Source organism: Ranitomeya variabilis, chromosome 1 (assembly GCF_051348905.1).
Source record: "Ranitomeya variabilis isolate aRanVar5 chromosome 1, aRanVar5.hap1, whole genome shotgun sequence".
Classification (NCBI taxonomy): domain Eukaryota; kingdom Metazoa; phylum Chordata; class Amphibia; order Anura; family Dendrobatidae; genus Ranitomeya; species Ranitomeya variabilis.
In genome coordinates, this window is record NC_135232.1 from 15964578 (window position 1) to 15975747 (window position 11170).

The 11170-nt window shown below is 48.2% G+C and overlaps 1 protein-coding gene across 1 annotated transcript in view; it reads right to left on the bottom strand.

The window, feature by feature from the left end:
* Positions 1-5188, bottom strand: part of LOC143793562 (uncharacterized) — a 293906-nt gene extending 288718 nt beyond the window's left edge. The window contains exons 1-4 of the mRNA XM_077280632.1: positions 5071-5188; positions 4519-4665; positions 4023-4202; positions 2804-2927 (exon numbers count right to left, since the gene is read on the bottom strand). The gene's annotated coding sequence lies outside the window, so the exon portion shown is untranslated. The remainder of the gene's footprint in view (positions 1-2803; positions 2928-4022; positions 4203-4518; positions 4666-5070) is intronic.
* Positions 5189-11170: the final 5982 nt, after the last annotated feature.

The window sequence follows — 11170 nt, forward strand, 5'->3', positions numbered from 1 at the left end:
TCACAAGCAGGGCGGCCGCACAGGCGCAGTCTGCAAGACTGCATCGGAGGTCAGACGGCCAGAGCTCACTGCGCATGCTCCAGCCAGTACTAAACAGCGCAGGCGCCGTATTTCATCGGAAAATAGCGCGGAGGGGGCGGCGCCTGGCACCGAAGAAGATTTGAATGACAACTGTGTGGCGTTTGCAGCAGGGGGGTTAAGACCTGCCTCCCTGGCGAAAGACAGGTATTTTGGAGAAGTTATAAAACGCTTTATTTTGGGAATACATGCACCAAAAACTAAAAGAGCCACCTTGTTAGAATGCAGCATTACTGCTGCACAAGGTGGCTCTTTTAGTTTATAACGGCTGGAGGGGGTGACAGTGGCCCTTTAATCCTTGTGGAATCGGAGCTGGTGGCAGCATACTTTGTTCTGTGCAATTGGAGAGGCTTTGTAGCGACAGCGGCATTGATAATTACTGTTTCCGCCTGTGTGGGAGTAGTTATATGGCCCTCGCTGCAGCGCGCCCAATAGCCAGTACATAGTAGGCAGCCTTTCTGGCGACTAATTTCCCTAGGTGCAGTACCCTGACTGACCTGAGAGTAAGGGGGCGTCAGAGAGTTGCTAGTTCCAAAACGGAACTAGGAAGTGGGATATAGATAAATCTCCTTCAAAAGGAATCAGGGGCAACCAAACAACCCCGGTTCATGACAAATTGGTGTGAGTGGTGGGGACGATAAAGATACCTCCCCATGATCCCTGACATATTGGTGGCAGGACGGTGTGAATCGTGACATCTACCATCTGCTGAAACCCCTCAGAGTTTAAGGTCCATTGCTCTTCTTTCAGACGGTTGCGGCTGAGGAAGTCGGCTTTGTGTTTTCTTTCCCCTTTATGCGTAATGCTGTTAGGGAGAGAAGGTGTTGCTCTGCTAGATGTATAAGATTGTTTACTGCTTCCATTAGGGAGTGGGACCTTGTCCCCCCCTGATGGTTGATATACGCCACTGTAGCGGGATTGTCTAACATGAAGCGAACGCTGCTACCGAGGAGAAAAGTAAGAAACCCTTTTAATGCTCTTTCTACTGCCCACAACTCCCTAAGTTTCGAAGTCTGACCCCTCTCGTAAAGTGGAAAATGGTAACCACGGCACTCAGGGTTTCTTGGGAGGTGCACAAGTTAGGAATCCAACCCGTGAAGTATAACTGAAAAATACTTGGCACTCAGGAGAAATTCGTTGCAAAATTCAGAAATAAATTTTATTCGGTGCATCCAGCTCAACACATATAAACGTTTTCGGTCTATACAAACGAGACCTTCATGAAGGTCTCGTTTGTATAGACCGAAAACGTTTATATGTGTTGAGCTGGATGCACCGAATAAAATTTATTTCTGAATTTTGCAACAAATTTCTCCTGAGTGCCAAGTATTTTTTCAGTTATCCCTCTCGTAAAGTGACCAAGAACCCTGTATTGCCTGATCTCTCAGGTGTGCCCCCACTCTGAACTTCTCGCATCTGTTGTAATAATGTTGCTCACCGGGTTCTTCCATGGGACCCCTGATGACAGGTTTGTCTTGTCTATCCAGCATAGAAGGGAATTTCAGGTTATCGAAGAAACTTCTATTTTTCCTTCTAAATGCCCTATTAACAGCTTCTGTGCAGATAATATTTCCCACTGAAGTTGTCTCGCATGCAACTGGGCCCACATCACCACTGGGATTCAGGGTGTCAGAGCCCCCAACAAGGACATTGCTTTACTCAAAGGTATTTTTAGAAACTCCATTCCTGTTGAGGCTGGGCTACTATCTTGGGCTACATTTTTGTCTAGAGGGCATCTTCAAAAGGTAGGCCTGATCTTTTTGAGGATTTTGAGATTGCCATGTCTAATCTGGGAACTTGTCTCACATTTCTGTATCTTCGCTACAAAAGGATATCTCCTTCAGGAAAATAAGGGAAAGACCACAGATTATATATGGAGTATATATTTTCTTATTAAACAGGAAAGGTACGTTTCTTCCTCTGCTTCAGACCCCCAAACATTACATCCTCTAGGGATCAGGCAATTTTCTCCACTTTAAAGGGAACCTGTCACCTCTTTTGGCCACTATAAGATGTGGCTACTGCCTTTAAGGGCTTATCTACAGCATTCTATAATGTATATAAGACCCTGGTCCCACCTGCAAGTGAAGAAAAACACCCTTTGGACCGCACAGGACCGCCCCCCCCCCCCAGGAGAGTATAATAAAAGTTATGTTTCTTCACTTGCAGGTTGGACTGGGGGCTGATCTACAGCATTATATAATACTGTATATCAGCCCTTAAAGGCAGTGGCCGTATCTTAAAGCGTCCAAAAGAGGTGACAGGTTCCCTTTAAGACTCATAGTTGTTCTAACGGCCTTAAATAATTTGTCCATATCCTTTACCAGAAAAATGGTCTTCCCCTTATGTCACCGTCTGAAGATGAAGAGGATCCATATCATATCCCACTTATGATAGCGAGGAAATATCGGACTCAGAAGAGACTTCCCTACATCTTTTCTTCCCTTTCCTCAACAGGGATTTCAGGGAGCGATCCACCTCTACTCTCATGTCAGACATCTAGGACGCTGGGACCGGACTGGGTAAGATTCCTTGTCTTTTCACCACCTGGCTTCAGCACTAGGTTCACACCGAAGACAGGAAACCAACTGCTGAAGGGAGAGGAAACGTCCTTTTATTTCAGGAAGTTTCCTGTCCTTAGGGGGCAGATCCCTCTCTCAGGTGGTGCGGTCATAGGTGATGGGAAAACGGGAGATTCATCATATCAACGTCATCTACCGAGTACCTGGTGATGTGAGAGGCCGGTGCTCCTCCATCCTCACATCCTGGTGCCGATCCTGGTGTCCTCCTAGATACTCCCACTCCTCCACGGAGAGATAGACAGCGACGTCCTGACACCTTATAGGAACCTGACAACAGCGACACCGTCATCACCCAGAATCCTCCAGTGCTGTATAATGTCCCAGCAGTCACCTCTCCGCTCATCACCCAGAATCCTCCAGTGCCGTCCTGCATAATGTCCCAGCAGTCACCTCTCCGCTCATCACCCAGAATCCTCCAGTGCTGTATAATGTCCCAGCAGTCATCTCTCCGCTCATCACCCAGAATCCTCCAGTCCTGTATAATGTCCCAGCAGTCACCTCTCCGCTCATCACCCAGAATCCTCCAGTGCTGTATAATGTCCCAGCAGTCACCTCTCCGCTCATCACCCAGAATCCTCCAGTGCTGTATAATGTCCCAGCAGTCACCTCTCCGCTCATCTCCCAGAATCCTCCAGTGCTATATAATATCCCAGCAGTCACCTCTCCGCTCATCACCCAGAATCCTCCAGTCCTGTATAATGTCCCAGCAGTCACCTCTCCGCTCATCACCCAGAATCCTCCAGTGCTGTATAATGTCCCAGCAGTCATCTCTCCGCTCATCACCCAGAATCCTCCAGTCCTGTATAATGTCCCAGCAGTCACCTCTCCGCTCATCACCCAGAATCCTCCAGTGCTGTATAATGTCCCAGCAGTCACCTCTCCGCTCATCACCCAGAATCCTCCAGTCCTGTATAATGTCCCAGCAGTCACCTCTCCGGTCATCACCCAGAATCCTCCAGTGCTGTATAATGTCCCAGCAGTCACCTCTCCGCTCATCTCCCAGAATCCTCCACTGCTATATAATATCCCAGCAGTCACCTCTCCGCTCATCACCCAGAATCCTCCAGTCCTGTATAATGTCCCAGCAGTCACCTCTCCGCTCATCACCCAGAATCCTCCAGTGCTGTATAATGTCCCAGCAGTCATCTCTCCGCTCATCACCCAGAATCCTCCAGTCCTGTATAATGTCCCAGCAGTCACCTCTCTGCTCATCCCCCAGAATCCTCCAGTGCTGTATAATGTCCCAGCAGTCACCTCTCCGCTCATCACCCAGAATCCTCCAGTCCTGTATAATGTCTCAGCAGTCACCTCTCCGCTCATCACCCAGAATCCTCCAGTGCTGTATAATCTCCCAGCAGTCACCTCTCCGCTCAGCAGCTCAATCATCTTGTTGCTGAGCTCCAGGATCTTCTTGTTCCTCTCATGTAGCAGGGAGTGCGGGGGAGGCTCTGTGATGGGGCCTGGGCTCCGCCCTCCTGACTCCTGGAGATGGATGATGGGAGTCACACCGTCCCCCGGTGTCTTCCTCACTATTGTGTAATCCTGTGTATGGAGAGAGACACTTAGGGAGAAGATTCCTTCCCGACTCCAGATCTGACAATCAGTAGAAATCCCGGGATCAATAACCGTCTCCAGTAATCTGGGGCCATAACCGGGAATATTATTCCCCTCCGGACAGACATCCCGGCCCCTCTACAGCTCTTATAGGGAATCCCCATGACAACTCCTCCGGGCAGAGAGCTCCACACAATCACTGCTCTTACAGGAAAGAATCCTTCTCTCTATTCTGGATTTCCTCCTCCCGATGTCGGACTTGTCACAGAACACAATAAAGCTGATAGAAATGTAGAGGAGTTACCTCTCCGCTCAGCAGGGAGACGATCTCCAGGGCGAAGCGGAATAATCTTCTGGTGGTCTCATCCCTGTCCTCGTCCATCCTCGGGGTCATTCAGGAGGAGGAGGGATGAGCACTGGATCAGCTGGAGGGATCTCGTCCTGCCGGCGTCTGTATGATGAAGAAGATGGAAATCACAGGGGACGAGAGAACGACAAGCACTAAATTCTGCCAAATATCAACATTTATCAGGAGGAAAAGCCACAAAACTCCACCGCGGCCTCCTCCGCCGATCTGACCGCTCATTATCAGCCTCGTAGGAGGAGGACGGTCACCGTGGTAACTACACCGCCAGGAGAGGACGGTCACCGTGGTAACTACACCCCCAGCGGGGCCGTGAGATGAGGAGCAGACGCTGCACATCCCCCATACAATGCTGCCCGTCCCCAACACTGAGGAGCCGCAGTCACATGGAGCAGGAGCCTCCACAGGAACAGCTCTGATCTCACCCCACACTCTCCTCTCACAGATTTACCACAAGCACCAAAACTCCACCAAACCCTCCTGTAATCTCACCGGAATGGCGGGAAATCTGCTGCTGGCTGACACCAGAGAACACGAGCTGCACACAACCAGGACGGAGCTGCTGCACTGAGAGCGGAAGGACCTGTGGTGACGTCACCGTCATGTGACCAGGGGGCGGGGCTCAGGAGAGGACTGGTGAATGACCTGGATGACGTCATGCCCATGTGACCGTGCATGTCACGTGAAGGGGCGGGGCTCAGGAGAGACGAGGGGAAGGCTGATGATCCAGTCATGTGACCATGATGACGTCACCACAGCTCCTCCCTCTCTCTGGTTCTGGCTCCTCCCCCGCTGAAAGCTCAGTCAGCAGTGAGTGAGTCGTCTACATCGGGGCTGCTTCGTTGCTCTCCTCATACAGACTCCGTTCTACTCCGCTCTTGTGGATTTTTAATGCTCTTTTTTATGGAATTTCTCAAGGGGTTAATTGCGCAGACGTCACCGGTCAGGTGGGAAAGGGTTAATGGCGGTGGAGCTAGTTCACAAGGAGAAAGAGAGCACAAGCGCCAGTCACCATAACAGGTGTTAGGCTACGTTCACATTAGCGTTCTGCGCCGCCACATGCGTCATGCGCCCCTATAACATGGGGGCGCATGGACATGCACTTGCGTTTTGCGACGCATGCATCACTGCGGCACACACGTCAGGGCGCAGAGGACGCAGCAAGTTGCATTTTTTTGTGCGTCCAAAATCAAGCAAAAAAAGGACACATGCGTCGCAAAACGCAAATGTGAACGTAGCTTTAGGAAGCACCGTGCGCAGAACTATGGGGAGGTTCCCAAACCACAGAGCCTATGAGCAGGGCCGGACTGGGACTAACATTCCGCCCACTTGTCACATGGTGACTCTATAATATCTTTGTCCACTTGTACAAGAAGTGAGGGGAGTGTAACACGACTATATAACATATAATCACCGCTGTATCCAGCATTACAGCTCAGTCCTATTTATTGCTTTTAGTTGCAGCAAGACTAGCCGCTACTTTACCCACATAACTGGATCTCGTAGACAATGAAGGGATTGTGGAACCTCATTCTGATGCTCCATAAACTTTGCCTACAGCCACTTTTGGTTCCGCTGCGCAGCACGAGACCCGGTGACTCTGAAGAGCGGTGACATTAGTAACGTCACCGCTCTTCAGATATTCCGGGTCTTGCGCTGAGCTCGGCGACTGTGAAGAGCGGTATTGTTACTACCGTCACCGCCCTTCATAGTCGCTGGGTCTCGCCAGGTCTGGGCTAGTAGTGGGGGTGTCTGATGGACACCTCTCCATTACTTACACCAGGGATTGATAGCAGCTGACATCAACCCTAAAAATCATTACACATACCAGAATTAAATGCTCTGGCGGCTGGGAAAAGCAGTAGAGTTAGCGCTATTCCCAGGCGTCGGGTGCCAACTACAACTGTCATCATCCTTGCCTGGTCTCCCTGCGAAGCATTTCTGCTGTATTTACATGCGCTGATCTCAGGCCACTAAACCAGGGTGATCGACAATAGTGAAGTCGTTCGCTTGTGTCCCGGCCTCTTTACACCAACTGAGAAAGAATGAAGGGAACAGAACAATCACAGTTACATCAATCTGTCCCCATATAGTATCATGTTATCAGCAGCACATCTACAGTTTACAGCGGCGATGTGCTGCTGAGAACAAGGATTTCTGTCCATATAGTATAATACACTCCTCAGTCCTCCATATAGTATAATACACTCCTCATAGACCTCCATAGAATATAATGTAGCCCCTCCATAGAATATAACACAGCACCCCATAGAATGTAATGCAGCCCAGCCCCCCATAGAATGTAATGCAGCCCAGCCCCCCATAGAATGTAATACAGCGCAGCCCCCATAGAATGTAATACAGCACAGCCCCCATAGAATGTAATGCAGCACAGCCCCATAGAATGTAATACAGCACAGCCCCCATAGAATGTAATACAGCGCAGCCCCCATAGAATGTAATGCAGCACAGCCCCCATAGAATGTAATGCAGCACAGCCCCCATAGAATGTAATGCAGCACAGCCCCCATAGAATGTAATACAGCACAGCCCCCATAGAATGTAATGCAGCACAGCCCCCATAGAATGTAATGCAGCCCAGCCCCCATAGAATGTAATGCAGCACAGCCCCCATAGAATGTAATGCAGCGCAGCCCCCATAGAATGTAATGCAGCGCAGCCCCATAGAATGTAATACAGCACAGCCCCATAGAGTGTAATACAGCACAGCCCCCATAGAATGTAATACAGCGCAGCCCCCATAGAATGTAATGCAGCGCAGCCCCCTAGAATATAATGCAGCGCAGCCCCCATAGAATGTAATGCAGCACAGCCCCATAGAATGTAATGCAGCACAGCCCCCTAGAATATAATGCAGCACAGCCCCCATAGAATGTAATACAGCACAGCCCCATAGAATGTAATGCAGCACAGCCCCATAGAATGTAATACAGCACAGCCCCCTAGAATATAATGCAGCACAGCCCCCATAGAATGTAATGCAGCACAGCCCCGTAGAATGTAATACAGCACAGCCCCCTAGAATATAATGCAGCGCAGCCCCCATAGAATGTAATACAGCACAGCCCCCATAGAATGTAATGCAGCACAGCCCCATAGAATGTAATACAGCACAGCCCCCTAGAATATAATGCAGCGCAGCCCCCATAGAATGTAATACAGCACAGCCCCATAGAATGTTATACAGCACAGCCCCCATAGAATGTAATGCAGTGCAGCCCCCATAGAATGTAATACAGCACAGCCCCCATAGAATGTAATGCAGCACAGCCCCATAGAATGTAATACAGCACAGCCCCCTAGAATATAATGCAGCACAGCCCCCATAGAATGTAATACAGCACAGCCCCATAGAATGTAATGCAGCGCAGCCCCCATAGAATGTAATGCAGCACAGCCCCATAGAATGTAATACAGCACAGCCCCCTAGAATATAATGCAGCACAGCCCCCATAGAATGTAATGCAGCACAGCCCCCATAGAATGTAATACAGCCAGCTCCCATAGAATATAATGCAGCACAGCCCCCATAGAATGTAATACAGCCAGCTCCCATAGAATGTAATACAGCACAGCCCCGATAGAATGTAATACAGCACAGCCCCCTAGAATATAATGCAGCACAGCCCCATAGAATGTAATACAGCACAGCCCCATAGAATGTAATACAGCACAGCCCCCTAGAATATAATGCAGCACAGCCCCATAGAATGTAATACAGCACAGCCCCCTAGAATATAATACAGCCAGCTCCCATAGAATGTAATGCAGCACAGCCCCCATAGAATGTAATACAGCCAGCTCCCATAGAATGTAATACAGCCAGCTCCCATAGAATGTAATACAGCCAGCCCCCATAGAATGTAATACAGCCAGCCCCCATAGAATGTAATACAGAACAGCCCCATAGAATGTAATGCAGCACAGCCCCCATAGAATGTAATACAGAACAGCCCCATAGAATGTAATGCAGTCCCCTCCCCCCCAATAGCCCCACAATCCAGTTATCACTCAGTGATATATTTAAAAAAAAACACTCTCCTCACCTCTCCTCGTGCCCAGCGCTGCTCCTGACTCCGGTCTCAGCAGCTGCAGTCTGCCCGGCACACAGCAGGTGCGCAATGATATGACGTCATCGTGCACCCGCAGTGTCAGCGCCAAGGAAGAGCGGGGAATGATGGGAGAAGGAGCGACAGCGGACGCTCTCTCCTCTATTATTGCATTCAACTGTACCGGCATCATGGACGCCGGCATAGTTGAATGCAGCGGCGCTGAGGGGGGTGAGGCAGCGGCGGGGGGGGGTGAGTCGGCGCTGGCGAGTGGCCCACGACTGCCACTGGCCCTTCTTCTAAAAACCTAGCACTGCCTGCAAGAAGATTTATTGTAGTTTACACGAAAACGTTTCGGTCTTAATGCGACCTTCTTCAGTTACTACAAGGGTAAGTAGGATTACAACCAATGAAAATTCATGTATTAATTAAGAAAAAATAAAGATATAATAAATTAAAATAACGTATAACAAAAGTATATACAAAGTATAGTACAAGGTCATATGCATGACGATTTATTAGGCGCAGAACATGATGACCGGGTATCCTACACAACCCCAAACCTAAACCGGGTGAGTAAAGAGACAGTGGGAAATAAGGAAAACCCAAAAGGGGCTATGTGACCTACCGTATTCTTTAAAGTATGCAGAAAGCAGATCTGATCTGACAGGTGGGTCCGTATGTTTTTTAACATCTATAAAGAGAAATCTTGTAGAATGAGGTAGATTTATAATTGCTATATGGTATATGCCCGAACTGGATTGTGCACTTACCAGGGAAATTCGTTTCTCAGCAAACATAAGCTGGAAATGATCTATAAGGAGTAATAGTTCCTAATAGAGAAAAGGATTAGACTTCATGCCGTCATATAAATCAATTCAATATGAGCCAAAAAGCCGCATGGTGTATTACCGTGACAGAGCAGACGTGCCTCTAGAGGCAGTGTCCACCGCTTGTCTTACTTTGGCGTGTCATTGTGTGGGGTTAAGAAGGAGGGGGGGCGGTTCTAAGATGGTGATGGCCAATAATATTGATAGTTCCGGAAAACCTGAAGTTGCAGACCGGAACAACATGGCCGTGCGTTCCACACTATGGTTATTAAGAGGGTACCTTATCGACGGATCTATATATCAAAAAAATTAGATCGCAATAGCCTCCTACATTTCCAGAGTCCTCATCCCCCACTACCAAACGGGCAATACCCAAGTCACATTATCAAAGGGTGAGACGTATGGTCACAGACACGGATATCAGACATCAACGTTTAAATGAGATGACCAATACATTTATGGAAAGGGGATACCACTCTTCATATTGACAGAATCGAGAGACGCCCCCACAAGGTCACAGGAGAGAGTAACAAATCGCATTCCATTCGTACATACGTTTCATCCTTTTGTCTATATCACCCATACATCCATATGTAGAAACTGGCACGTATTACCTGCAGAATATCCCAACGGTCAAGAATTTCGACAACCTTTCCTTCCACGCTTTAAACGAGTACCCAACCTGAAGGATTCTCTGGTTAAAGCAGATATTGGCCCTAAATCTACTACACATAGACAAAGGTTTCTACAAAACCCCAAAATGGGAACTTTCCAAAGTCTGCATTGTATCCAATGCAACAACATTCTCAAAGGGGATAAATTTGTACACCCTTTTTCGGGTAAGGAATTCAACATTTCTTCACATGCGATTCGTCCTATGTGATTTACCTTATAAAATGTCCCTGCGGTCTCTTGTATGTGGGAGAAACCTCCCAGCCGATACGCGATAGTCTCAAAGCATAAATCCACAATAAGGTGCAAAAACCTCCTTCTTCCCATTCCTCACCATTTCATCACCCTGGGCCACAATATCTCCCAACTCAGATTTCAGGTGATTGAACAGGTGTCACCCCCTCGACGTGGTGGAAATAGGGTCCTTCATCTCAAAAAACATGAGGCCTTTTTTATCCACACCTTAGATACAATGAGCCCTAAAGGGCTTAATAGGGATTATGAACTATCAGCATTTTTGTAAAACTGTGTCTCTCATAGGCCTTCAAATTACCAATTAAACTTAAGGTATATTATATATTAACTTGTTCACTATGTTTTCTACTATGGTCCAGTTATGTCTACAATGTTCTCCGTAAATGTGCAAATTGCCTCTTCTGAGAAAAAGAGGACTTAAACTCTATAGCGCCACCTGTTGGAAGTAGCGATTCACAATCAACCCTTTAATGAGTCATGCAATATGACTTAGGATAACAGCCAAATCAGGCTACGTTCACACGATCCTGTTTTCACTGTGGATTTTTCAGGTCCTTTTTTTGGAAAATCCGCAGTGAAAACCGCATTGCTTTTCACTGCGGTTTTTGATCCTTTTTCTACTGCGGATTCCACTGCGGGTTTCCAACTGCAGTTTCCTATTGGTGCTGCTGGAAACCCGCAGCGGAATCCGCAGAAAGAATTGACATGGTACTTCAGACAGGCCCCAAATCTATATAAACCTGGCCTGGGGCATCACCCCCAAAT